This window comes from Heterocephalus glaber, unplaced genomic scaffold (assembly GCF_053883595.1).
Source record: "Heterocephalus glaber isolate CG9 unplaced genomic scaffold, H.glaber_assembly_v1.0 deba00000331, whole genome shotgun sequence".
Classification (NCBI taxonomy): domain Eukaryota; kingdom Metazoa; phylum Chordata; class Mammalia; order Rodentia; family Bathyergidae; genus Heterocephalus; species Heterocephalus glaber.
In genome coordinates, this window is record NW_028258142.1 from 540,060 (window position 1) to 567,229 (window position 27,170).

At 44.5% G+C, this 27,170-nt stretch overlaps 1 protein-coding gene and 1 pseudogene across 5 annotated transcripts in view; one reads left to right on the plus strand and one right to left on the minus strand.

The window, feature by feature from the left end:
* Kcng2 (potassium voltage-gated channel modifier subfamily G member 2) overlaps positions 1–26,773 on the minus strand; it is an 80,689-nt gene extending 53,916 nt beyond the window's left edge. For 2 of the 5 annotated variants that reach the window (XM_021242175.2, XM_087190943.1), the window contains exon 1: positions 26,679–26,773. The gene's annotated coding sequence lies outside the window, so the exon portion shown is untranslated. The other 3 variants (XM_004861911.4, XM_087190933.1, XM_004861910.4) reach the window with 2 other exon arrangements.
* Positions 1,153–26,872, plus strand: LOC101718760 (keratin, type II cytoskeletal 8 pseudogene; annotated as a pseudogene).
* The last annotated feature ends 298 nt before the right edge of the window (positions 26,873–27,170 follow it).

Sequence of the window (27,170 nt, forward strand, 5' to 3'; positions counted from 1 at the left end):
AGGTCAAAAATAACCTCTTAGGTTCCTACGGGAGAATGAAGTTCCATGATATGACAATGTAATTAATCTATATGCAAATGATATTTTTTGACATTTGACATCCTGAATATCACGCCCTACAGATCAGACTGATGTTAACTGGCCATCAGGGAGCTGGTTAGGACCTCTCTGGTTGCTATGCTGAGGGCAGCTGTCTATTAATTCCCAGGGAATAAAGCTGCTTTTCACATTGGTCATCCTTTAACCAACAGGAGAAAAGGACAGAGAAGAAACCCTGATGTCATCCTCACATTCCAGGGGTAAACAACACTTTGGTCACTTTGGAAACCACAATCTTAAAATTCTAGGATGATGGTATTTCCAGTCACCCAAATTTCTCTGTCCTTTTAAAAACCTTATTATATTTAAGAGATTTAACTTTTGAAATAAAAGAGATTTAAACAATCCTAAGAGACATTTTCCAATCCTCTGTGCAAACACATTTAAAAACCTAGCTGTATAATTTCCTCTGGAAACAAAGATGAGCAAAATTTATCCCATTAAAGTTAGAAACCAACAGACCAAATTCCACCTAAGAAATGGAGAATGGTACTAAGGAACTGCCCATAAAAAGCACTGGGCCCAGATGGGTCCACAGGACATTCTCCCAAGCCTCACGAAGACCAGACAGTCTTGATGCTTTGTGAATTATTTTAGAGCTTTGAAGAGGAAGAAAAGCATCCTAATTTCTCCTATGAAGCAGGTAAATGCTGTTCATTAAACCAAATATAACAAGTACAAAGAAGGAAAACTAAAGTTTAATATCACTCATAAGCATCAGTGTAAAATTCTAGACAAAATATTCTTTAACAGAACCTGATTCCTCTTTAAGAAAAAAATATAACAAAGTGGATTTTCCCCCTGGAAATTCAAAGCAGATTCAATAACATCAAACAATACACTAACAGCCCACTGCCGAGAAGCAGCTGCCTAGCTCCTTCTTGAATCCCCAGTTTGGCCTGCCAGCCTCTACCACATCCATCAGGTAACACAGGGGTCCTCCAAGTGTTCACCTCCAGCACCAGGCCTTCAGTAGTCCCTTTGCACATGCATGGGCCTGGTTCTCTGCAGTTTCTGGGGCAGCCTAGGCACTGCCTGGATGGTAGCTACTGGATGGTACTCCTGGATGGAGCTGGTGGTATGGGGAGCATCACAGCCATCCAGGTAAACCAGAGCCTGCTGAAACCCTTGAACCTAGAGGTGGACCCCAATATCCAGACTGCACTCAGAAGAAGATCAAGACGCTCAACAAATTTGCTCCCTTCATCAACAAACTGTGGTTCCTGGAGCTACAGAACAAGGTGCTAGAGACCAAGTGGAGTCTTCTGCAGGAGAGGAAGATGGCTGGAGCCACATGGACAGTGTGTTCTAAGACCACAACAACCTCCAGCGCAACTGGACACACTGGGCCAGAAGAAGCTGCAGCTGGAAGTGGAGCATGGCAACATGCAGGGGCTGGTGGAGGACTTCAAGAGTAAGTATGAGGATGAGATGAACAAGCATACAGAGATGGAGAATGAATTTGTCCTTATCAAGAAGGAGGTGGATAAAGCTTAGATAATCAAGGTAGAGCTGGAGTCTCTCCTGGAAGCTCAACTTCTATGGGCAGTTGTATGAAGAGGAGATAGGTGAGTTTCAACTTGGACACATCCATGGTGTTCTGTGAACAACAGCCACACCCTGGATAGGGACAATATCATTGCTGAGGTCAGGGCTCAGTACAAGGAGATCACCAATTGCAGCCAGGCTGAGATCAAGAGAATGTACAGATCAAGTATGAGGAGGTGCAGACACTGGCTGGGAAGCATGAGAATGACCTGTGCTGCATGATGATGGAGATCTCTGAGATGAATTGCAGCATCTGCTGCCTCCAGGAGGATACTGAGGCCCTCAAAGGCCAGGGGGCATCCATGGAAGCTACCACTGCTGATGCTGAGCAGAGTGGGGATTAAGCGTGGCCATTAAGGATGCCAACCCCAAGCTGGCCCAGCTGAAAGCTGCCCTGCAGAAGCCAAGTAGGACATGGTGTACCATGAATGTCAAGCTGTTGCTGACATCAAGATTGCCACCTACTACTGCAAGCTGCTGGAGGGAGAGGAGCACAGGCTGGATGAAGTTTGGGATGCACAACATGAATATCCACACGAAGACCACAAGTGGCTACTCAGGAGTGCTAAGCCCTGTGGGGTGTCCTGAGTCCTGGCATCAGCTCTGACATGGGTTCTAGCTCCTTTGGCTGCACCAAGGCCACGGTAGTGAAGAAAATCAAGACCTATGATGGGAAATTGGTGTCTGAGTCCTGCCCAAGTCTGACATCCTGTCGAAGTAACTGGCCACTGCAGCTTCTCCCAGCCTCCACCCTTTCTGCAGCCATCCCAGAGCCTGTGGTAGGGACAGCTGTACAGGGGAGCCCCAAGAACATGAGACTCCCCTGAGGCTCAGCCCTAGCCCTCAGTCCACACTGGGGGAACCTGCTGCCTGGGATACCCCATCTCGCTTACCCCCTCTCCCAAAAACTAATTCAATTGTCTTTTCCAAAATAAAGTCTGAGCTGTTCTGCAAACAAACAAAAAACAACACAGTAACAAATCTAAGTGGAAAGATCATGATTCTTTCACAAGGCCAAGAAGGCCTTTGCCAAACTCACAGGGAACTGAGGGGCATCTATTAACACAATGAACTGTGAGGTTAAGGTCCAAAGCCACTCTCTTGTTTAACAAAGAAGAGCTGGAGGCAACAAGAGAGTGACAACTGCATGCCCTCAACACTTCTTTTTTTTTTTTGTATTAAATTCTTTTATTGGTACGTTGTAGGTATATAACACAGTTACATTTCTCATTGGGAATTGTACCTTTACATGATGCATCTTGGTTCTTATTTTTTTCCCATTCCCAGCCCTCCCTTCACGCCCTCCACCCTTCCCTATTTACAAAGACCTTATTTCCATTTTTTCCATTTCTCATCATTTTTTCCTTTCCTTTCTTTCCTTTCCCCTGCCCCTCCCACTACCCCCACCCCTTTGGACCTTTTCTTCCTATTTTGCATTATCGATTATTCATTCTAATCATTGGTACATTTTAGGTATCCAATATAATGACATTCATCATTGGAAATTTGCACCTTTACATAATCTCTCTTGGTTCTTATTTTTCACCCTTGCCCAGCCCTCCCTTCAACCCCTCCAGCCCTCCCTATTTACAAAAATTTTGTTCCTATTTTTCCATTTTCTCATATGGCACTCTGAAAAGAGAGATTGAAGATGATATCAGAAAATGGACAGACATCCCCTGCTCCTGGGTAGGAAGGATTAATATAGTGAAAATGGCCATACTTCCAAAACTGCTATATAGATTTAATGCAATTCCAGTTGAGATCCCAGCAACATATTTCATAGACCTCGAGAAAAAAATCCAAAAATTCATTTGGAGCAAGAAGAGACCCAGAATAGCAAAAGCAATTCTAGGTAACAGAGACATGGCAGGGGGTATCACCATCCCCAACCTGCAATGATACTACAAAGCTACTGTGATAAAAACAGCATGGTACTGGCAAAGGAACAGACTTGAGGACCAATGGAACAGATTAGAAGATGCAGAAACAACGCCAGACACACTCAGCCATCTCATCTTCGACAAAGGAGCCAAACACCCTCACTGGAGGAAAGATAGCCTCTGTAATAAATGGTGCTGGAAAAATTGGGCTTCAACTTGCCAAAGACTAAAACTAGACCTATATTTCTCACCATGCACTAAACTAAAATCAAAATGGATTAAAGATCTAAATATTAAAATAGAAACTCTGAACCAGTTGGAACAGAGGTTAGGTAGAACCCTTGAAGACATCGGTGTAGGAAAAGATTTTATGAACACTTCTTAACATTGTTCCAGAGGCACTAACTAATCAACTATTCAGAAAGAACAAGCAGGGCTGGGGATTTAGCTCACTGGTTCCGCCACCTGCCTCACAAGCGCAAGGTCCTGAGTTCGATCTCTGGTACCAAAAAAAAAAAAGAACAAGCAACACCCCAGAGTGGGCAGAGAAGTATGCCCATGTCGCTATGCAGTTGAGACTGTAGAATACTTGGAATACAGAAAATCTATGATAAATGAATTTATTGAATAAAAGAACTCAGCAAAGTAGCAGGTTACAAAATCAATAATGTTCCTTTCTACAAGTGATATGATGATTGAAAAAGCCCATATATAACAGCAACAAAACGTAGAAGTAAATTTCACAAGGTGTATATACACTTTTTGTAAGGAAATGTTGAAAACACTCTGGAAACAGAGAAGTAGGCCTGAGCAAGTGGAAAGATCCCTGTTCTTGAACCAGAGAGCTCAACATTAGGAAGATGTTTTCCTCTCTGAGCTAACTTATAAATTCAATTTCCCTTGTCCTGAAAAACAGAAGAAGCTATTTTGTGAAGTTAGAAACAATGCTATGCAAGAGTAGCTAGGGACAATGAAAAACCATAAGAACAATTAATACAGAGAGAACTATTGTAAATAGAGGGACAAAGGACCAGAAGCCATAGAGAAATGGAAAGAGCATGAACAGTCAAGTCACAAGGGGATAAAAAACAGCCCTTATTAGGGTTTATGTCAGAAATGGTACCCCAAAGTCTCTCTGCTTCCTGGCTGCCATGGGTTGGGCAGAGTTCCTCTGCTTACACACTTCCACCATGTTGTTTCTGCCTTGGAGGCTGCTGATCATGAAATGTGCCCCATGAGACCACAAACCAAAATAACCTCTTCTCCTTCACATTGCAGGTGTGAGGTATTTTGTCTCAGTGATGGAAAGCTGACCAATACTGCCCTCAACTGTATGGGAAAATGCTCAAGCATGCCTCGTTCCAAGTGCACAGCACACTCTGCTGCTCTAATTTGCAGGTAGAGAAGTCCACATTCCCACAATGCTGAGATGCCTCTCCTCACCATAGAACTAGCAAAAATCACCTCCAACTTTTGCTGGCTGGCTGTAGGGAAGCTGTTGTCTGTGGGGGGTAGCCTTTGCAGGGACTCTGGTGCACCCAGCCAGTTCTCTATGAGCAATCCTCAGATAGGAGATTAGGGCATGGCAAAGCTGGCTGGGGAAGTAGATGTGACCTGTTAATTACCAAGATCCTGGAACATGTGCACGAAACAGTTCGCAAAGCCCTACACATGGACTTTGTGTGAGAACTCGAGGAGGTTTTCAATAGGATGGGCTAGATTTGATATAAGCCTGAGACATGGGATCCCAGAACTACCTCTTGGGACCTGTAGGTAGAAGTTCTCACAAGTTTTCTCGAGATTTGGACAGTATAAAGGAGAGGTGCCAAAAAAACTCAGTATCTGGTTTTCTCCTTACAACAGCCCGCCCTACTTTCTCCAGGGTGATCTTATATCTTGCTTTTTCCTTTTTTTAACTCAGCTTAAACTCGCTCTGCAGAGCCAATTTCTCCCCCACTCTTCATTTTTACTTTCTCAAATAAACTTTGTCACTGTTTTTTTTTTTTCTTGTTTTGTTCAATTCTTTGTTCAAGATGAAAAGAACCTGGAATCTAACTCCAGAGGGAGAGGCAAGCAACCCAGAACTCAGTAATGTTTAGTTTGTGAGCTACTTTTAGAAGCAGGCTACCTGATATAATCTCACTCTGGAAGTTGGCTGAAGAAATTTAAAACACACGGAACATTTCTCCACAGACTGTAACTTCAAAATGCAGGAAAAAGCCCAACTGCCCATGCAGAGAAGGGAGGCTCAGTAAGTACAGGCACCCACGGAGAGTATGCTGCATTGTAAGGAGAGGGAGGAGAGCCTCTGGCTTGACATGGGTCAATCCCAAGACATACTGTAGGTACAGGGATCTATAGGCAGGGAAAGAATAGAATAAGAGCCTCTTTAGATTTTATTAGAGAAATTAGTAGGAAATTTTACTAAAAGAAGCTTTGGCCTCTGCAGCTAAATTCACTGGTTAATCCTGACTAAAGGAGTTAACACTGTACTTGAGGAATTCCTTCAAGAGCAATCAAAAGGAGAGAGAGAGAGAGAGAGAATAGAAAAGCTCCAGATAGCACAAATAACATAACATTCATAACAAAGGAAGATATGTTTTCTAATGGAGAGATTAACCAGAGGAAGCCAGGTGCATGGAGGCCAAGATAACTGCCTTTCCCTTACCTCCAATAAAATGCAAAGAGACAAGGGCCAGCTACCTAACTTAAAAGAGAACTCTTATTTAGTATATGAAAATATATGTAGATATATTTTTTACTCTAGGGTCAATATTACTGCACCAAAAACATATGCATCCCCTTACTTAATCACTTACTCTAAACTGTCTTTTGTTTCTTTTTTTTGGTACCGGGGATAGAACTCAGGACCTTGTGCTTGCGAGGCAGGTGGCGGAACCAATGAGCTAAATCCCTGGCCCTAAACTATCTTTTCTAATAGGCTCCGCCTAACCAACCTATACATCCCAGAGAAAAGGCCCTGACAAGGACAAAAGGACAGGAGAAAATCAAACAAAGCCAACCAAAGGGAAAGTGCACCTGGGACCCATCCAAAGATAGTCCAGGGAACCAATCAGATTGTGACAAATTCCAGGTACCCCCTAGAAGGAAGGGTCCCTAATCCTCATAAAAGAAACAAGGGACAAGGGCCTGAGGGTATCTGTCTTTTCCAGATCCCCTGCCCTCTCTTCGGGGCAGCTTGTTTCTGTCTTCTGCTCTTCTTTTCCTCACAAATAAATTATCTTCCTTTCTTAAAACTCCATCCCTCTAATTCATTATTGGTGTTGAGTTTTCAATCCTGGCTAGCTGCTCGCCATGCTTTGGCATTGTTAAAGGAGAAACCTAAGTGCAAAACGACATATGGAGTGTGTGACACTTTGCATGATACAAAAGCTATGTGAACAATGGGCAGAAGAGGCATAAAAAGGACAGAGATGGGCCTGGAGTCTCAAGAAACAGGACCTGCCCAGCACCGTTCTACGTAGCAGACCCTTTCTGTGCCACAGACTGAAAGGAAACCGTGTAGAGCACACACAGGACTGAGACTAGATGCCTCCCCGGTGAGTAGCAAAATCCCCCTTGGGCAGGGAGACCAGTGCTCACCTAAGTCATGGAAAACTGCATCTTGGCCAAGAACTGTGAGGCTGAATACAAAAAGAACCATACCTAAAAGCCCGCCTCAATCAGGAAGGTCTCACAGGGTGAGAACAGTACTCTTAAAGTGTCAAGAAACACAGAAACCAGCCTGGAGAGGTGTTACAGATGGCCAGGCACCTGGGGCAACGCAACCAACCCTGACATGAGATCTTGTGGGCTCTGGCAACACAGCATCAGAGGGATGGGAAGTGTCTGAGTAAGACTTCACTTTAGGTGACAGATGTCACCATTGGAAGAAGCTGGGTGCAGTAAAACTACTAATCTGCCACTTTTCTGTATGTCTAAAAATAGTCCATACGAAAGTTTAAAAAAAATCTAACTTTTTCAGCTTAAACCCTGGGCACTGGAATGAAAAGTCCCTTGAATTTGACAAGTTCTGCTGAAGCTTTCACACCCTAAATATTCTCGCTGGGATTTCCCCACAGCAGATCTGATTGGCCTATTGAAATCTTAACTGCTTTTTGGGGAAATGGAAAACTCAGCTGAGTGTGGTTGTGCACGCCTGTAATTCCAGTGCTTGAGAGGCTGAAGGAGGATTGCTGGGAGTTGAAGGCAAGCCTGGGCTCTGTAGTGAGGTCAAGGCCAATCTGAACCACACAGCAAGACCCTGTCTCAAAAAACAAATTTTTTAAAAAAAAATTTTTAAAGAAAGGAAAGAAAAGAAAAAGAAATGGAAAACTCATCCGAAAATTCACATCAAATTGGGCCAGGGATGTAGCTCAGTGGCACAGCACCTGCTGGGCAAGCTCGAGGTCCTGAGTTTGAACCCCAGAACAAAAAAAAAAATTCACATGAAATTTTACAGACCTCTAAGTAGCCAACACAACCTGAGACAGAACACTGCTGGAGGTTTTGAGGTGAAGCTACAGCAGTCAAGACAGCATGGTGCTGGACGTATCAATCAATGAAATGGGTTAGAGCGCCCATAATAAATCCTTACATCTGTGGAACTGACTTTAGAAAAGCTCACCATGACAGTTCAGTATGCAAGACAGTCCTCTCAACAATGGTGCTAGGAGACAGGACATCGACATGCAGAAAGATGAAGGTGAGCTCCATAGATGAAACTTAACTCAAAATGGAACCATGGCCGAAATTTAAGAGCTAAAACTACAAAACTGTTAAAGAAAACAGGGTCAAATCATTATCCTGGATTTCACCATGGTTTCTTAATATGACACCAAAGGCAAAAACAACAAAAGAAAAAAAAAGATCAACTAGACTTCGTTGAAATTAAAAACTTTTGTGCACCAAAGAACACTATCAACAAAATGAAAAGATAATCTACAGAATGGGACAAACACTTGCAAGTCTGATATTTATCTGATAAAATTTTAATATCAAGAATATATACAGATTTCCTGTAACTCAACATAAAAATGACAAATAACCCAGTTAAAAATGGGCAAAGGCAGGCCCTGATGGCTTCACTGCTGAATTCTACAAGACATTTAGAGAGGAACTGCTGCCACTACTGTTTAAACTCTTCAATGAAATTGAAAGGGAAGCAATACTCCCAAATTAATTCCTGGAAGCAAACATCACCTTGATCCCTAAAGCAGAGAAAGACCCAACTGAAAAGGAGAACTATAGGCCGATCTCACTAATGAACATAGATGCAAAAATCCTTAATAAGATAATGGCAAACAGAATGCAGAAGATCATCAAGAAGATCATACACCCTGATCAAGTGGGATTCATCCCAGGGATGCAGGGATGGTTCAATATATGAAAATCAATCAATGTAATACACTATATCAATAGAGCCAAGGACAAAAACCATATGATTATCTCCATAGACGCAGAAAAAGCATTTGACAAAATCCAACATGCATTTATGATAAAAACCCTACAAAAAATTGGAATAGATGGTCTCTACCTCAAACTGATAAAAGCCATCTATGAAAAACCAACAGCCAATATCATACTAAATGGTCAAAAACTGAAATCCTTCACACTCAAATCAGGAACAAGACAAGGATGTCCACTATCACCACTCTTGTTCAATATAGTTCTAGAAACATTAGCCACGGCAATTAGACAAGAAAAAGAAATAAAAGGAATAAAGATAGGTAATGAAGAAGTCAAATTGTCATTATTTGCAGATGACATGATACTCTATATAGAAGACCCCAAGAACTCCACCAAAAGTCTTCTAGACTTAATAACCAAATTCAGTCAAGTAGCTGGTCAAAAGGTCAACACACAAAAATCAATAGCTTTCCTCTACACGAATGACAGACTCCCTGAGAGAGAAATAGGGCAAATAATTCCTTTCACAATAGCATCCAAAAACCTGAAATACCTAGGAATCATCCTAACGAAAGAAATCAAGGACCTCTTCTCTGAAAACTATGGCACTTTGAAAAGAGAGATTGAAGATGATATCAGAAAATGGACAGATATTCCCTGCTCCTGGGTAGGAAGGATTAATATAGTGAAAATGACCATACTTCCAAAACTGCTATATAGATTTAATGCAATTCCAATTGAGAGCCCAGCAGCATACTTCATAGACCTTGAGAAAACAATCCCAAAATTCATTTGGAACAAGAAGAGACCCAGAATAGCAAAAGCAATTCTAGGTAACAGAGACATGGCAGAGGGTATCACAATCCCCAACCTGCAATGATACTACAAAGCTACTGTGATAAAAACAGCATGGTACTGGCAAAGAAACAGACTTGAGGACCAGTGGAACAGATTAGAAGATGCAGAAACAACGCCAGACACACTCAGCCATCTCATCTTCGATAAAGGAGCCAAACACCCTCACTGGAGGAAAGATAGCCTCTTTAATAAATGGTGCTGGAAAAATTGGGCTTCACCTTGCCAAAGATTAAAACTAGACCTGTATCTCTCACCATGCACTAAACTAAAATCAAAATGGATTAAAGATCTAAATATTAAAATAGAAATGCTGAACCAGTTGGAACAGAGGTTAGGTAGAACTCTTGAAGACATTGGTGTAGGAAAAGATTTTATGAACAAACCCTCAGTTGCCCATGAACTAGCACAAACAATCAACAAGTGGGATCTCTTCTTATTAAAAGGCTTCTGCACAGCAAGAGAAACCACCAGCAGTGTGAAGAGACAACCCACAATGTGGGAAAAAATCTTCACCTGCTCTTCCTCAGACAAAGGTCTACTATCTCGAATCTATAAAGAACTTAAAAAGATCAGACCTCCCAAATTTAAAGACCCAATCCGAAAAAGGGCCTTTGAAATGAACAGACATTTCTCACACAAAGAAGTAGAAATAGCAAATAAATACATGAAAAAATGTTCAACATCACTGGTCATTTGAGAGATGCAAATGCAAACAATGCTGAGATTCCACTTCACTCCAGAAAGAATGGCTGCTATCATGAACTCAACCAATAACAAATGCTGGCAGGGCTGTGGGGAAAGAGGAACCCTGGTCCACTGCTGGTGGGAGTGTAGACTGGTGCAACCACTGTGGAAATCAGTATGGAGATACCTCAAAGAACTAGGACTGGAAGTTCCATTTGACCCTGCTATTCCACTGCTGGGGATCTTCCCCAAAGAATTAAAAGAATCATATCACAGTGATATATGTGCACCCATGTTCATAGCAGCACAGTTTGTAATAGCTAAAACTTGGAAAGAGCCCAAATACCCATCAACTGGAGACTGGATAAAGAAAATGTGGTTTTTTAAAATAAAATGGAGTACTACTCAGCCATAAAAAATGAGAAATTAGAGACATTTATAGCTAAGTGGATGCACTTTGAGGTGATACTCCTAAGTGAAATAAATAGGACACACATGAATAAATACCGAATAGTTTCTCTGGTGTGAGAAACTGAAAGTATAAATGAGGACTAAATGTATAATAGGTCATGTGAAATAGGAAGAAAAGGGGCAAAGGGGAAGGAAGTGGGAGGGCTAGGGGAAAGGATAGAAGGGAGTGGGATTAATATGAGAAAATGGAAAAATAGGAACAAAATAAATAGGGAGTAATGGAGGGGTTGAAGGGAGGGCTGGGCAAGGGTGAAAAATAAGAACCAAGAGAGACTATGTAAAGGTGCAAATTTCCAATGATGAATGTCATTATATTGTATACCTAAAATGTACCAATGATTAGAATGAATAATCGATAATGCAAAAGAGGAAGAAAAGGTCCAAAGGGGTAGGGGTAGTGGGAGGGGCAGGGGAAAGGAAAGAAGGGAAAGGAAAAATGATGAGAAATGGAAAAAATGGAAATAAAGTCTTTGTAAATAGGGAAGGGTGGAGGGCGTGAAGGGAGGGCTGGGAATGGGGAAAAAATAAGAACCAAGATGCATTATGTAAAGGTACAATTCCCAATGAGAAATGTAATTGTGTTGTATACCTACAATGTATCAATAAAAGAATTTAACAAAAAAAAAATTGAAGAACACATCTAAAAAAAAAATGGGCAAAGGACTTGAATGGATATTTCTTCAAAGAAGTCATGCAAATAGCCAGTAGGCACATGAAAAGGTGCTCAACATTCCTAATTATTAGGAAAGTGAAAATGAAAACCACAAGAGACCACTTCACACTTACTAGCATGACTTCGCTGTATGGACAATAGTATGTGTTGGGAGAACATGGAGAAACTCAAGTCCTCACACACTGCTGCTGAGAATGTACAACAGTGCAATGCTGCAGACATTATGCATTCCTCAAAAAGTCAAACACAGAATTATCATATGACCCAGCAATTCCAAACTTAGTATGTACCCCAAAGAAGTGAAATCAGGGATTTGAACGGAAGACACATGTATGCCATCCTTCATGGTAGCATTATTCACAATTGCCAAAGGAGGGAACAGCCCACATGCCCATAAACAAGACACAGGGGTAATATTGTATGACGCCACTTACATGAAATATCTGGAATAGGCAAATTCATAGAAACGGAAAGTAGATTACAGATTATCTGGGAAGAGGCGGAGGTAATTAATTACTGCTTGTGCTTAGAGCTTTTGTTTGGGATAATAAAAAGATTTTGGAAATAGTGGTGATGGTTGCACAACCTGGTGAACATAATTAATGTCACTAAACTGCACACAAAAAAATGGTAAGAATGGTAAATTTTACACTATTAAATTTTTAAAAAGACCCACAGGAGAGGCGGATGACTCCAGCCCCTGTTGCTCAGTTTTTTTGTTTTTGGGTTTTTTTTTGATACTTTGAGGCAGGCTGGGGAGCTGCTAACTGCAAAAGCATGCCAGGGGACCCATAGGTACCACAGTAAGGAGCGGGCCAAGATACAGGCCATGCTGCAGGAGCTCTGCCACTCTGCAGGGAGGTGTCTGAAAGCACCTCTTTGATGCAGGGCATAATTGGGGGCCTACTGAGGCTCCCACCCACACCTTCGGGTGATCTGTGTGGGTTGTTGCAAATTTCAGGCCTACAAACAAGATTTCTAGAAGAAATGATGTTTCCTGCAGTATGGATAGGATCCCTGCTTGTATCTGTGCAGCTGCCATTCCTTGCCCACAGCTGCTCCAAAGATGAGTCACAGTAAAGCCAAGGCCGATGTCAAGCCATCAGATCCCCTGCCATGGGAGCCCTGCAGCTACCTTGCACCGTGGCTCACTACCCTTCCAGAAGGTGGCTGGATGCCGAGGGTGGGGGATCAAGGGAGTCCATGACACCACATGTACTGGCCCAGGAAGGGGTCTCTTCTTGGGAAAATGTGTACACTACATTCTCCTCTGGAAAGCTCAGCCTGTGGGGAGTTGCAGAACTAGTTCAGGTCACTTTGCTGCCCTCACTGGATGGCCCTTCGGGATACAGGAGGGCAGAGGCAGGGCAGAACTACATGTGCAAGCCTTGAGGAGAGGAGTTTGGCAGCGGGACCTGGGGAGGAAGCTGGTGAGGTGATAGTGGGAGAACCAGGTGGGGACCAGGAAAGACCCACTGGCTCCCGGGCCAGAATGGATATGGGCACCTCATGCAGCCTGAGGCGACTTCTGCCCTCAACTGTCTCCAACAGGCTCAGAACCAGAGACGAGGGAAGGGATATTCCAGGTCAAGCACGAGGGCCTTTCTCAAGCTCCAGGAGGCCGAGCCAAAGACAGAGCTGGCCTGAACAGAGCAGGGAGGACGTGAGGTAAAGGGAACAGGACAGTGTGTGACAGCTGGGTGACAAGTGCTGACAATGGGCTGTGGCAACAGATTGTGGCAGTGTGTAGTAACTGTGCTAACTAGTGATGACCAGGTGACCACTGTATGCACCATGTGTGGCAGGGTGTGTGTGACAACAGAGTATGATAACTGGGTGACAATGGTGCCTTTCAGATGCTCCCTGTAAGCCTTCAGGCATTTCCTCTGCTCATAACAAGTCAGCTAACTCTGGAGTTACTAGAGGGGCAGGCATATTTGGGGTCCTGGATCTCTTTCCCTGATGGGGCCAGGCTGTCACTAGGATGGCAAGGACCTTCTCAGCCCACATCCATCAGGCTCAGGGGTCAGTGAATGTCCCTGACATCCTCCAGTCAAACCCATGATCACATCTTTACAGAAGCAATTTAACACTCATAAGAGAGCAAATGACATGTTACTCTCACATCTGCACATGTGTTACTACCCTTTCATTCAATTTGAAACAAACCCATTATCCATTTCTGGAAGAAAAACAGTGAGTGGGAATAATGCAAATGTCTCATTCCCACTCCATCTCCCTTCATAAAACTGACTCTGAAAGAATTTTAATTAATAATCTGCAATGCCACAGGAGAGGAAAAGGAGAAGGAAGAGGGGAGGTGGGGCAGCCACCCCAGGGCAGAGAAAGGAGGAGGTTAGAGGGAAGACCAGAAGGAGTTACAGCAGTACATGGGATGTCTGGCCTTCTGGAGACACCACATTCAGGGCTGACCCAGATCCCTAAATCTGGCTCTTCTGAAGGAGTAATGGGCTTAGCTTTTGTAGACCAAAAGGTGCTTGGCCACTCTTTTGCCTTCAAAATCAAAACCATCCTTCACAAGAAAGCATCCCCCTTCCAGTACAAGGAACAGAACCAAGGCTCTTACACATGCTGGGCAAGATCTCTACCACAGAGCTACATCCCTGCTCCCCTCCTTGTAAATTTTGAGACTGCTTCTCAGTAAGTTCCCTAGGGTGACTTCTAACTTGCAATCTTCCTGCCTCAGCCTCCTGAGCAGCTGGGATTGTAGATGTGTCACATGCCTGACTAGGAAACTACTTTTTGGGTGCTTTTATATGTTTAGAACTCTTATTAAACCTGTAACATATGTACACATACACTTCTTAAACTGTTTATGTTGAGGTCATTGCAGACTCATATGCAGCTGTCAGCGGTAACACAGAAATCCTTGGCACCCTTCACCAGGGTGGCAGCAGCCTGTACAGCCAGAGAACAGTTTCACCAGAGGACACTGATGCCGGCACAGTACTGTCACAGAACACCACCCCCAGGACCCTCTGTCACCCCTCACAGCCATGTCCCTACCCCCAGCCACCTCCTCCTTTACTACCAGACACCCAATCTGTTCTCGATCTCTGTAGTTCATTCAATTAAAGAATGCTGTAAAAAGGAGGGCCAGGGATTTAGCTCAGTGGTTTCGCTGCCTGCTGCACAAGCTCAATCCCCGGTACCAAAAAAAAAAAAAGCTCTAAAAAGGAAACCATGTTGGATGTAAGCTTTTGGGGTTGTCTTTTCCACTCAGCCTAAATTCCGGGAGATTCATCTGAGGTGTTGTGTTTATCAACAACCCATTCCTGTTCACAAAGCAGCACTCCACAGCACAGAAGGAACACAGTTGTTTAACTGTTTGCCCGATAAAGGAAGTCTGGGCAGTTGCCAGTTTTGGGCTATTAGTAACGAAGCTGCTGTGGAAAACCAAGTCTAGATTTTGTGTGAATGTTTCCTCTTCTCTAGGATAAATGTTCAAGGCTGCAATGCTGGCTCACATGGTAGTTGCATGTTTAATTTTATAAGAAACTGCTCAGTTATTTCATAGAGTAGCTGTACCATGTTGCATTCCCAGCAGACCTTTCTCCCATCTTTGTCAGCATTGGGTGACAAATAGCTAAAGTTAGCTATTTTGATAGATGTGTCAGGATATTTCATTGGGGCTTTAATTTACATGTCCCTAATGGCTGATAGTGTTGAATGTGTTTTTATTTGCTTATTTATTATGTGTATACCATCTTTAATGAAATATCTGTTCTCATGTTTTGCCATTTTTAATGGGAGATCCTTGACTGTTGATCCTTTGTATATTCTAGATTGTGATCCTCTACTGAGTGTGCAGTTGCAAATGTTTGTTCCCACACCATAGTTTTTCCTTTCAGGCTGTTAAAAGGCTCCTCTGTAGAGCAGTTTTTTAAAATGAGGTCCAGTTTATCAAGTTTGTCTTACGTGGATGTCATTTTGGTGCCAAGTCTAAGAATTCTTTGCCTAATCCCACATTCCAATGAATTTCTCCTTTTTCTAAAATTTTTACAGTTTATATTTACATTTAAGTCTGTGATCCATTCTGAGTTATCTTTCTACCAGGTGTGAGGTTCAGGATGAAGTTCTCTCTCCCCAAATAGATGACTAATTGCTCCAGCATCATTTGTTGAATAGTTATGGTTCCTCCATTGAACTGGCTTTGAAACTCTGTCAAAAGTCAGTTGGATATATTTGTGTAGGTCTCCTGGTGGGTACTGGTTTCTGTTTTATTAATCAATGCCCACCATGTGTCAAAATGACACTATTTCAATTCCTGTAGCTACAGAGTAAGTTTTTTTTTTGTACCGGGGATCAAACTCAGGACCTTGCAGTTGAGAGGCAGGAGTGGTGCCACTGAGCTAAATCCCCGGCCCCAGAGTAAGTGTTAATATTGGGTAGAGTGATGTCTCTCACTGCATCCCCCTTTTTAAAGACTGTTTTGGCCATTTTAGTGCCTGTGACTTTCCATACATATTTTAGAAAATCTTGTCTATGTCTACTAAAAACCTTGTTGGAATTTTGAAACAAGTTGCATTAAACCTATAGATCAATTTGAGAACTGAGTGTGTACTATAGGGTCTTCTAATTCATGAACATGGTATACCTTTCAATTTATTTAGGTCTTCTTTGATATCTTTTATCAACATTTTGTAATTTGTAGCATACAGAATCTATAGATTTACCTAAGTATTTCCTTGGAGTGACTGTAAATGGCTATTTGTGTGTGTGTGTGTGTGTGTGTGTGGCACCAGGGATTGAACCTAGGACCTTGCACATGCTAGGAAAGTGTTCTACCACTGAACTACATCCCCCAGCCAGTCCAATCTTGTGGTTTTAATTTTGGTTTACATGCTAATTATTGGCATACAGAAATGTGAGTCTTTTGTTCTGATAATCTACACTGTAACTTTACTCAACTCACTTATTGGTTCTGAACATTTTGTTTTGTTTTGTTTTGTTTTTTGAGACAGGGTCTTGCTGTATAGTCCAGTCTGGCCTTGGACTCTTGGTAAGCCTCCTGCCTCAGCCTCCCAAGAGCTGGAATTACAGGTGTGTGCCACCACATTCTGGGAGGTTTCGTAAGGTACATTTCCTGGAATTTTCTACATATATAATGATGTCATATGAAAATAGGAGAGTTATATTCTTTTTGATGATGTGAGCAATCTTTATTTCTTATTGTTGGCCTTTTAAATTTCCAGTGCTATGGTGAATAACAGTGGTCAGAGTAGACATTCTTGCTTTGTTTCTGATCCTAGAAGAAAAGCATTCAGTCTTTCACTTGTAAGAATTTTGCAGATGCTCCTTATCAAGTTGAGAGTCTATTTCTAGTTTTCTGGGAGTTATTATGACTAGGTGTTGGATTTTGTTAAATCCCTTTCTGTATCAACTGATATGATTACCCAGATTAAATTTCACTTGGTTCAACAGCTTCATATATTGCTGGATTCAATTTTCTAATATTTTATTGAGGATTCTGAATCTGGCTTCATGAAAGATATTGATTGGTAATTTTCTTTTTTTGTACTGCCTTTGTCTAGTGTAGTTGCTACATAACAATGACTTCATCAAGTAAGTTAGGAAATGTTACCTTCACTTCTTTGAATGTTGGTAGAATTTTCCAGGACAAATTTCCTGGATATTTCTTTCCAAGGAATTTAAAAAGAATTCAATTGTGTAACTTACTGGTTTTGGATTTTTCTCTTTTTAATGTAAGCATTTAGTACAATAAATTTTCTACTCAATTATTTTGGCTGTATCCTACATATTTTTATCTATTATATTTTCATTATGTTTTATATATTTTAAATTTCCCAAGACTTCCTCTTTGATTTACAGATTATTTAAAAGCAATTGTTTAAGAATTATTATTTAAAAGTGTTATTTAATTCCTGAACATTTAGATATTCTTGTTTTCTGCTCTGCTTTTTGAATTTGTAGACTTACGTCTTTTGCCAATTTTGAGGTTTTAGTCATTCTTTCTCCAAATACTTTCTCGGCCCCACTCTGTTTTTCTTCTCTTTCTAGGACCAAATGGTATGAATGTTGAGTTTTGTTACTATTACATGTGTCCCTGTGACTTGGTTCACTCTTTTCCTAGTCTTTTTCCTCTCTGTTGTTGATACTGAATAATTTTTACTGGTCTATCCTCAGTTCATTGATTCTATCTTCTGTCATCTCCTCTCTGCCATTTACTCATACACAGCAAATTTTTTATTGTATTTTTCAGTTTTTATAATTTTATTTGTTTCTTTTTTATTTCTTTGTTGCAATTTTCTATTAGTTATTTATTTCAGGAAAACTTAATTGATTGGCAAAGCATTGTAACCCATTATTGATTGGTGAAAATACACCTCACAGCTAGGTGTGACTCATGAAAAAATAAAAGGAAGCAGCTGGCCAAGTTGTATGAGTTTATTTCTGGCCTCTCAGTTCCATTTCATTGATCATGATGTCTTTCCTTATTCCAATGCCATGTTATTTTGGTTATTGTAGCTTTGTAAGTATTGTGAGTAAATAAGTTTTTGTAAGTTAAGTTTTAGTAAATAACATGACTATTCCAACTTTATTCTTTTTCAGGACTTTTTGGGGGTTTATCTTGGTTCCTTGCAATTATATATGAAATTTAGAAGCAGTTAGTTCATGTCTGCAAAAAGGCAGCTGGGATCTTGATAGAGAATGTGTTGCATCTACAGATCAGTTTGGGATTAAGTCCAACCCAAACCATGAACAGAGGATCTCTTTCAATTTATTTAGGTCTTCCTTAATTTCAGTTATGTCTTGTAGTTTTCAACATGCAAGTCTTGCATGTTTTTGATTAAATTTATTCCTAGGTTTTTCATTGTTTTAGGTAATATTGTAAATAGAATTGCTTTCTTAATTTCCTTAATTTTCAGGAAATTAAGTGATTTTTTTTTTTTTTTTTTGCCTTTGAGTTCTGGCTTGTTTTGTGGGAGTCATTGCTGGGAGAAGCCTAAATGGTAGCCTCTGTTGTACCTAGATTTGAACCGTCTTCTTTATCCAGAGACTGTGTAAATATATACTCTGGATTTTAAGTTAGTATGTTAATTTTGCTTTCTCTGTTCACTGGTTACTCATAGGTGCGCTTTGGTATCTGACATAAGACGAGATCAGAGCTGGTTTCCCCATACTGCTGAGCCTCACCTGACCAGCTGGCCGCCTGCCTGAAGAGCTGCTGTAGCTGCTGTATGATGGGGCCTCCCTGTCCTCCCCAGCTCCCTCCTGACCAGGATGCTCCTTCTGCAGCCTCTCTTCGCTCTTTTCCAAGTCTTCCCTTTAAAGTTTCTCTTTCTGTCTTTTTCACCTCATCTTTTTTTCTTTTAGAGTATTTCTACATTCTTCATCTTTTTAAAACTCAGATTTTGCCATCAGGAAGAAAAGTTTGTCAACGTGAAAAGCCCCTTGCAGGGTGCTGACAAAGGTTCTGATAGGTACTTCTTTCATCTGCACCAAGCTTCCAACCTCCAAGGGAGCCAGATGAGCAACCCTGGGAGAAAAAGCCTTCAGTGTTCCTGCAGTAGACAAAAATACTGGCCACAGCCCAGCAGCACCAGCAACCCTGAAGGCTGAGGCCTCTCACGAGTAGGAGCAACAATGAAGGAGTCACTGAGGAACCTTCTGTAAACATTTGGTAGCTGTGCATTTAGTCAGATTCCTTTTTCTGGACTAGATAAGCACATCTTCTTTCCCACAGCAGGGTGTCTATGCTGTGCGGTCTGATAGACAAGTGTCAGGTAGATATAAGTGAGGCTCAGATCATATGTGCCCTAGCCATGGGTGTACTTGCTAACACTGCCAGCTGCCAAAGTGTAGATTCAGGCCCAGGCCAAGTGGGGCAGTCTGCAACTGGCTTCAGAGGCAGAGAGGGATACTCAAAGCACTGCCAGGTAACGGAGGGTTTGTGGCCATTAGGAAGAAAGGGATGGCTGGACAATGTCAGAAAAGGGATTCTGTGTTCTTGATCTCTCACTTAGAAGGAGGATCTTGATGTTCACTTAGTAATGTTACCCTGGCTCAATTTTGTACTGCTGAGGTGACCTAATCTTGTTTATCCCTGGGAGACAGGATGCCTGCAGGCCATGGGTCCCTCTTCAGCCTGGCTTGCTGAAATTGGCTGGATCCAAGAGTGCTGCCAGAGTGACCATCAGAGAATCTCTAACTTCGTTATAATCCCATCACCATGCTAAAGGACACCTTCTTCAGCACCATGACAATTGACAGTTTCCATGACTACAACTGGAAAGAACCATAGTGGGAGCAAAAGGAGGTGGCAATCAGATTCCTGGAAAATCTCTGTCCACTCCTTGGAAATACATGACTATTGCTTCCCTTTATTACCTCCATCTCCCTCTCATTTTATTTATCCTATATCTGTAACTTTCTGGCTCCCAACAGAAAGGGAAGTTGATTTGTGAATTTATCTCCCACTTCTACTCTTGGCCAGGAATAAAAGTTTCTTTTACTCAGTTGGTGTTTGGTCTTGTTATTGGTTCCATAGTTTCAAGAGACAAAGAGAGTCCAGTTTGAGGTTAAAAATCAGTTAACAATAGTATCAGTTTCTTATCTGGCCCATACATAAACACCCTACCTCAAAGGATGTAGTGAAATTTTAAGAGGATGACAGAAAAACACAAGTGATCTTTGAATATCAGATGTGCAAAAAAAGAAAGGAGTTTGTCCCTGATGGAAATCTGAGGGCCTGCACAGATCCACATGGCGTAAAAAGAAGAGAATGGTTTAAACCTTCTGTTTATTAGTGTCTAATTCTACCCTGAGCCAACACACATTTTTGATTGCCCTAAACTGACAGGGAAGGAAGGAATGCTATTTTGTTCTTTTATTAGTTTTGCCTAGGAGGCTTTTGCACCTTCTGTTTTTGGTCTGAGAGGGGCCACATCACAGTCTAAAAGCAGTGTTCATATATGAAAAGACAGCAAGGTGCTATTTCCACACTGTCCCCATGCTCCAGGGAGGAGTCGTCAGAGTATTTGTGTTCTGAAGTCTCCTCCTAGCAAGAATTAATAGGACCAACATTTTCTTAAAAAACATCATTTGCCAAGAGAATACACAACCTCTATTTCTGGAATGCTTTCTTCCTAAGGCCTGACTGGAGTTCGATAAAGCTTTTGAAGGATCCTAGCAATGGGCAAAGTCATACACGGGCCATGTGAAACATCCAAGAGATTGAACCCAGCTAACAGGCAGTGGGTGCTGTGATCTTCCTACCTCCTGATCCCCAAAGGCCCAGAAATGCACAGTCTCACCTGGGACCACACAGACACCTGCCTATGAGCTTCAGGGGCAGAATGGTCCTTGGCGCCTGTGAACAAAACAACAACCAGCACCACAGAGCATGACGAAAGGCTGGGTGGGGAGCCATCCTCAATCCAATGTGACGATGAAGACCTGAGATCCCAGGCACCTCTCCAAGGAGACAGGATCTCACAGCTCAAATGGTTTATTCCTCATCACCTCTGTTATGGCTTGAACATGATCTAACTTTGGCAGGAGTTCAATCCCCAAAGTCCTGTGTTAATGTATTGAGAGGGTGGAAACTTAATTTGCCTATGGTCTTCAGAGGTAGAGCTTTTGGGACATGACTAAACCAGATAGGGTCACCAGGGTGGAGTCCCTTGATGGAATCCTCATTAGTTTATCAGATAGGAAGTGGGATTAGAAGAGACACACAGTGTTCCTGCCATGGTTGGATGGAGCCCAATGCCCATCAGATCTTGTACCTGCTGCCTGGACTCCCAGCCTTCAAAACCATGAGCCAAAGTAACCCCTTCACCTTCATCTCCCTATCTGACTTTTTTATTTTTATTTTTGGCAGAAGTGGGGATTGGACCCAAGGTCCTACAATGCTAGGCAAGTACTCTTCCACCGAGCAACATGCCCACCCCGTTTTAGTTTTTACTTTGAGGCAAGGTCTCACTAAGTTGTCCAGGCTGGCCTTGAACTTTCAATGCTCCTCTCTCAACATCCTGATTATAGATGTAAGCTGTTGCGCCTGATTTAAACCTCTTTTCTTTTCTTTTTTTTTTTGGTACCGGGGATCGAACTCGGGACCTTGCACTTGCAAGGCAGGGACCGGAACCACTGAGCTAAATCCCCGGCCCTAAACCTCTTTTCTTTATAAAGCAGCCTTTCTGTTGTTTTTTTTTATAGCAACAAAAAGCTGATCAATACACCTGTGTTCCACTGTCACACTGGCATAAGGGAGATCTTGGTGAATGAGCACAAACACATGTACTGTCTAGCACAGACCTGGCTAAGCAGACCCACCTGCCCTCCTGGGACTTCACTCCTGTCTCTCTCCATTACTTGTTTTCTCAAGCAAAGGCTGTTTACCCTGCCTTCTAGACCCGTGCATGTGTGTGCACATGAATGTATTTCTTCCTCTCCAACATGAGACTAGATGTTACTAGTTGAAATAATTTTCTAATTCTAACATATTACCCCCAGCACAGGATTCAGCTTTTGCTGCATGTTCAGAAGTGTTGGCCATATTAACCCTACTTTGGGCTACACAGCCACATACACAGTTGTGCTGTGGTAGTTACCAAATGCTGTAGCACCTACTGTGGTGCCAGGGGACAAGGTGTGCAAACAGCCACCCAAAGGATGACCTGGGAAGAAGCCTATGCCAAAAATGTGACAAACAAAACTGATGGTAGAAAGCTATCGAGAATACCACAGAAAAACACCACACATGAGAAAAGGGGTCATGGATGAAAATCCTCACCTTTCACTAGGAGGTGGTCATGTGTCCTGTCCAAAACCACACATCTGGAACAGAAGCAAAAGTATGGCCTTGTGATGCAAGTGGGCACACAGCCATGGTCCAGAGGGTCATTGGAGGTAATAATCTTTGTCCACCAGCAGCACAACAGGAGACATGGTTTCATCACATCTCCTAGCCCCCAGGGACATTTCAGAGGGGGCCTGTATGACTTCCATGGTCAGCCACTCCCTCCAAAGACTTAGAGAGACTGAGGTGCTAATACCCATGTTGGAAGGAAGCCACTGGTCTACCTGAATTAAGAGTTTGTATCAGGTATCAACAGCCTTCTGGTTTACAACTTTTAACTAAATTCAACTTCTCAAAGATCTATCTCTAAGTATGGTCCATTATGGTGGTATTTAGAATACTAACAAATTGGCAGATTCCCAATTAGGAGAGTCACCTAGAATACATGTTCAAAATCCACACCGCAGGCCCCTCCCTCATCTACCACATCAGAACCCCCACAACAGAGTCCAGGATATAGCTGACTAGCACCAACTGCAGGGGAAGCATGTGGGTGCATCAGAAGACACACACTGATTCCCCTCCATGTGTGATAACATCAGGGCATACTTGGGCTCTGAAAAGCCCCCAGCTGGAGCTGGCACCAGGAGCTGGGCAGCTACAGGACAAGTAGAGCTGAGAGTCAGGCACAATAGACCCCAAGCCCTTCCCATTGTAGCTAACCTTCTACTAAAATAAATGTGCCTCTTCTGGCTGGAATTTAGTTAAAACTGCTGCCATATTCAGATCAGCCCAAGGGTTTCTGAGTCTCTGCTGGGCCCCTGAATTCCAGCCTTTGATATCATGTGTTTAATACCACCCAAGTCTAATCTAACATTTAAACTCCATCATTCAAATATATGAGGTTAAAAATATCCCAAAAGGTCATTAAATTCTAAAAACTGCTGCCCAGGCTCCTGGCCACAGCAGTGTCCCACTGTCCTCATGGGAGCCAGTGTTCTGGTGGAGGCCGTGCTGAGCCCGTGCAGTGGTGCACAGGTGCCTGGTGGAGCCACCTGGTTCTTGGAGGAAGGGGGAGGTGCTGCACTATGATGCCAGCATTCCGGGGCTGAGCAAGAGCCCTGCAGGAGCCCCACCAGGAGGAGGGGCCCTCTGCCTTCACCAGTGTGTGCATTTATACTCTGCAGATCACTTTCCTTAACTGCATAAAGCACCAAGAAGGTCTTTTGTACTATTTTTCACACTTCCAAATTTTATATTTTTAAACTCACAAATAAAAATATTGGGCATTTTCTTTCTGAATAACTGTATTACTGACTTTACTTTGTTACAATACATGTTTGACCTCTGAAACTGGGAGGGCTAAGACAGCATTCAGTGTGGCCTACCCATCTGATTCTCATCTGTGGATTCTACACACAGCCTACAAACTTGCCTTACATCTGTGGCCAGTGAGGCCCACTTCCCTACATCTGTCCTCAGAGGAATGGCGTCGCTAGTTTACAGCTGCTTCTCGTGGCTCCCTAGGCTTGTTCTTCCAAACCAACATGCTCAGAAAAGGAGGTCCCTCAGAGGCTACAGATGCCCACTGGGAAGATGCCCAGCAAGTCAGGGTGCCAGCTCACCTCCCTGGTCAGCCTCAGCTTCTCTAGGAAAGGGAACCACTGGAAATCTCCCAAGGAGGTTGCTCCTCTGAAAGAAACAGGGTGATTTTCTGACACCAGAAAGGAACCTGAGTGCCTTCACAGTGGGAAGGTCCAGAGAAGCCTCCTGTCTAAGGAGGGCTCTGATTCAAGCAGTTGGGGTGGGCTAAGAACAACATCCTCAGCTGGGGGCACACAGGGCCTCGCCTCTGGGGTCTGGGCACAGTGGGGGCAGTGCTGAGCCAGTCCTCTCATTGGGCCATCGTCCCTTCTCATAAGGGGGACAGAGACCGCACCAGGGCAGGCTCTGCGTAGCCACTTGACCACCAGCAGTGGGGGTCCCACGGTTCCTCATCTCAGGCAATGCCCCTGGATGTAATGTCAGCCCTAAATGTCTCTACTCCTATCTTGGACTCCCTGGGCCCTTTCTCCTAGTTCAGGCCTGCCCCACCTGGCACCGGCACATCCCAGGGCCACCCCCCAACCTGCCCCACACATTCACACCACACAGGGCTGGAGAGCCAACAGCACCTCCTACTCCAAACAGCCCTCAGATCCTCTGCCTGCCTGGTGCCTGGTTAGGCACACTCTCCAGAAAACCAGCCCAGACCATGGGACAAGAGAGGGACAACAATGCAACAGACGAGAGGCAGCTCATCCTCAAGGACATGCATTCTCCACGGCAACCCCAACATTTCATCATTTCCCACCAACCTATGCGTTCTACATGACCTACTAATTATGGCACATACACCTGTAATTATGGTAATGCCGCTCCCAGCCATACACTAGGTAGAAACTCTTAATTATAACTCAAATAATTAATCAACCAGCACACATTTTTCTGAGCATCTGGCCCACGCATGACTCTGCCAGGCACTGAAATGGAAAACTGCATGGCTTCCCTCTGTGTAGGCCAGGAACTCCCCTCCTTCCTTTCTGCCCATGCCTCCACAAACACCCAATTTGTTTCTTAAATTATGGAAATCTTGAGAAATAAAATTTTTTTTGCAAAGTGGAATATATAAATTGGTGCTGGTCTTGGAAACAATCCGAGAATTGTTTTCACAACCTCTCCCCAACTAAGACACAGAAACAATAGTCATTTCTGGGCAGCTGCATAATCCTGTCTACGGCTGGTGCTGAACAGAGACCCACAGCCAAGTGGATTTCATTCCCAAATGCATCACAACGCCCTCAGATTCACAGATTAAGAGAATGTGGAGCAATTCCAATCCACTGACAAGAACAGACACCTTCCGAGGCCAGCCCCCAGGCCAGCCAAAGCCCTGCACGTCCAGAGAGTAGGGCAAGGGAGGAACCAGGGGCTCCTTTCTCCTCTGTCTCCTCTAAGGCTGGCGTGTCCTTCCGACTTCTCAGCGTAAGTGAAAACTGCCCATGGAGGATGCTCTGCCACACCTGACCTGTGGGTTTACCTAACTGAACCAAGGGCAGGGCCGAGGAATGAACCACTGCTTAACTACTCAGAGACTTCCCAAATGGGTCAGGATCCATTATTCACAACCCGCCCGTTGCTCCAAACGCTGGCTTGACAGGCATCTCTGCAGCTAGAGTCAGAGGAGGAGGGCAACGGAGCAAAGGACAGAGAGGAGGATTTCCAGAATTCCAAGGGCCAAGGAGAATCCTGCTCAAGCAACCGAGGTGCACGCAGGAGGGTCTGGAGGAGCTCGCCATCCGGCTCCCCTGACAGCCACGGCTGTGCTACTCTGCCGGGCAATGCTTCGAGTCAGAACCTGACAGGCTGGAGCGACAGCTGGGGTGTACACACCCGCGCACCAGGACGCCCTGGGGTCCCCGAGGACCTGCGGGCTTGGGGAAACGTCGCAGGTGCAGAGGCACTCAGCTCACCCCTCTGACGCGACCGCCGAGGCCCGAACCCCGTCAGCGCCCAACACTCCACGCCTCCGAGTCACTATTCGGAGCCGAGACCGCTGCCCAGAGTTTCGCCTGGGCCGGGCTCTGGCGCGCACCAGGTTTCCAGTTCGCAGAATTCGCACCCGCCAGAGGGAGGACCCTCCTCGTCACCGCCAGCGCCCCGAGGGTCGAGGAGGGCAGGTGGAAGAGCGAGGCGAGTGTGCGCGCACCCCTGCTGCGGTTCAGCCGTTCACCGTGGGGGCGTTCACCTCACCAGCTCTTGGGCCAGGGAAGGTCACTGGCGCCGTGGGCTCGCCCACGTCTCCCCCTTCGCGGGAGCCGGGGGTGCCCAACCTCCAGCCCGGGGCGGGCGCTGGGGAGCCCTGGCCCCTCCCGACTCTTCCGGCGCCTCCCTCCTCGTCTCACCAGGGCTGCAGCAGGACTGACGCGGGCAGACGGGGCGGCGGTGGGACCTCGGCTCCGGGCGGCCGCGCGTGCCTCCATGAGAGAGCACGACGCAGCCCAGGGCGCCTTCCAGACTCCAGCTTGGGGGCGGCGCCGGCCCGCATCTCCAGTCGCCCACCGCCTCCGGTGCCCCCCCAGGGCTACCACCTAGGTCGAACTGCGCGCGTCCGGCGTGGATGCCAGAGGACTGGTGCCCGCGCTCGCGACTCTGCGCCCCTCACAGATTCCCCTCTCCGAGCGGAACCCAGGAGGAGACCCTAGCCCCACAGCCCGCGCAACTTTACCTCGGGGCAGGGCTCAGGGTTCCGGGTTCTGCGCGCTGGCCGGCGGCTCCTCAGGGCGGAGCTCGGCTTCCCCGGAGCTGGCAGCCGGGAGCCCAGCACCGCCCCGCGCACCGCCCCCAGCCCGCCCGGCCCGCTGTGTCCGGGCCTGCGGCGGCGTGGCGCCCCCTTGTGCTAAACAGGGTCTCGGGGTCTAGGACCCCGGCAGAGCCTGGTCCACCCCCACCTCCATCCCCCAGCCCAGTGAGCGGCATGGAGCCGGCCCATAGCTTGGCTATGCTTCTCGCCCTTCGCCCAGGACACAGACATACATTGAGGGACACGGACATACGCACACACTCAGACACACAAACTCCTACTCTTCCCACTGAATTGCACTCACAAGACTCATAATCCCATAGGCACACAGGTATACACACTCGCTTTCCCACTCATACGTACCCGCAGGCTCGGAAGCACACAACCACACTGTCCAATACGGACTCACACTCATAT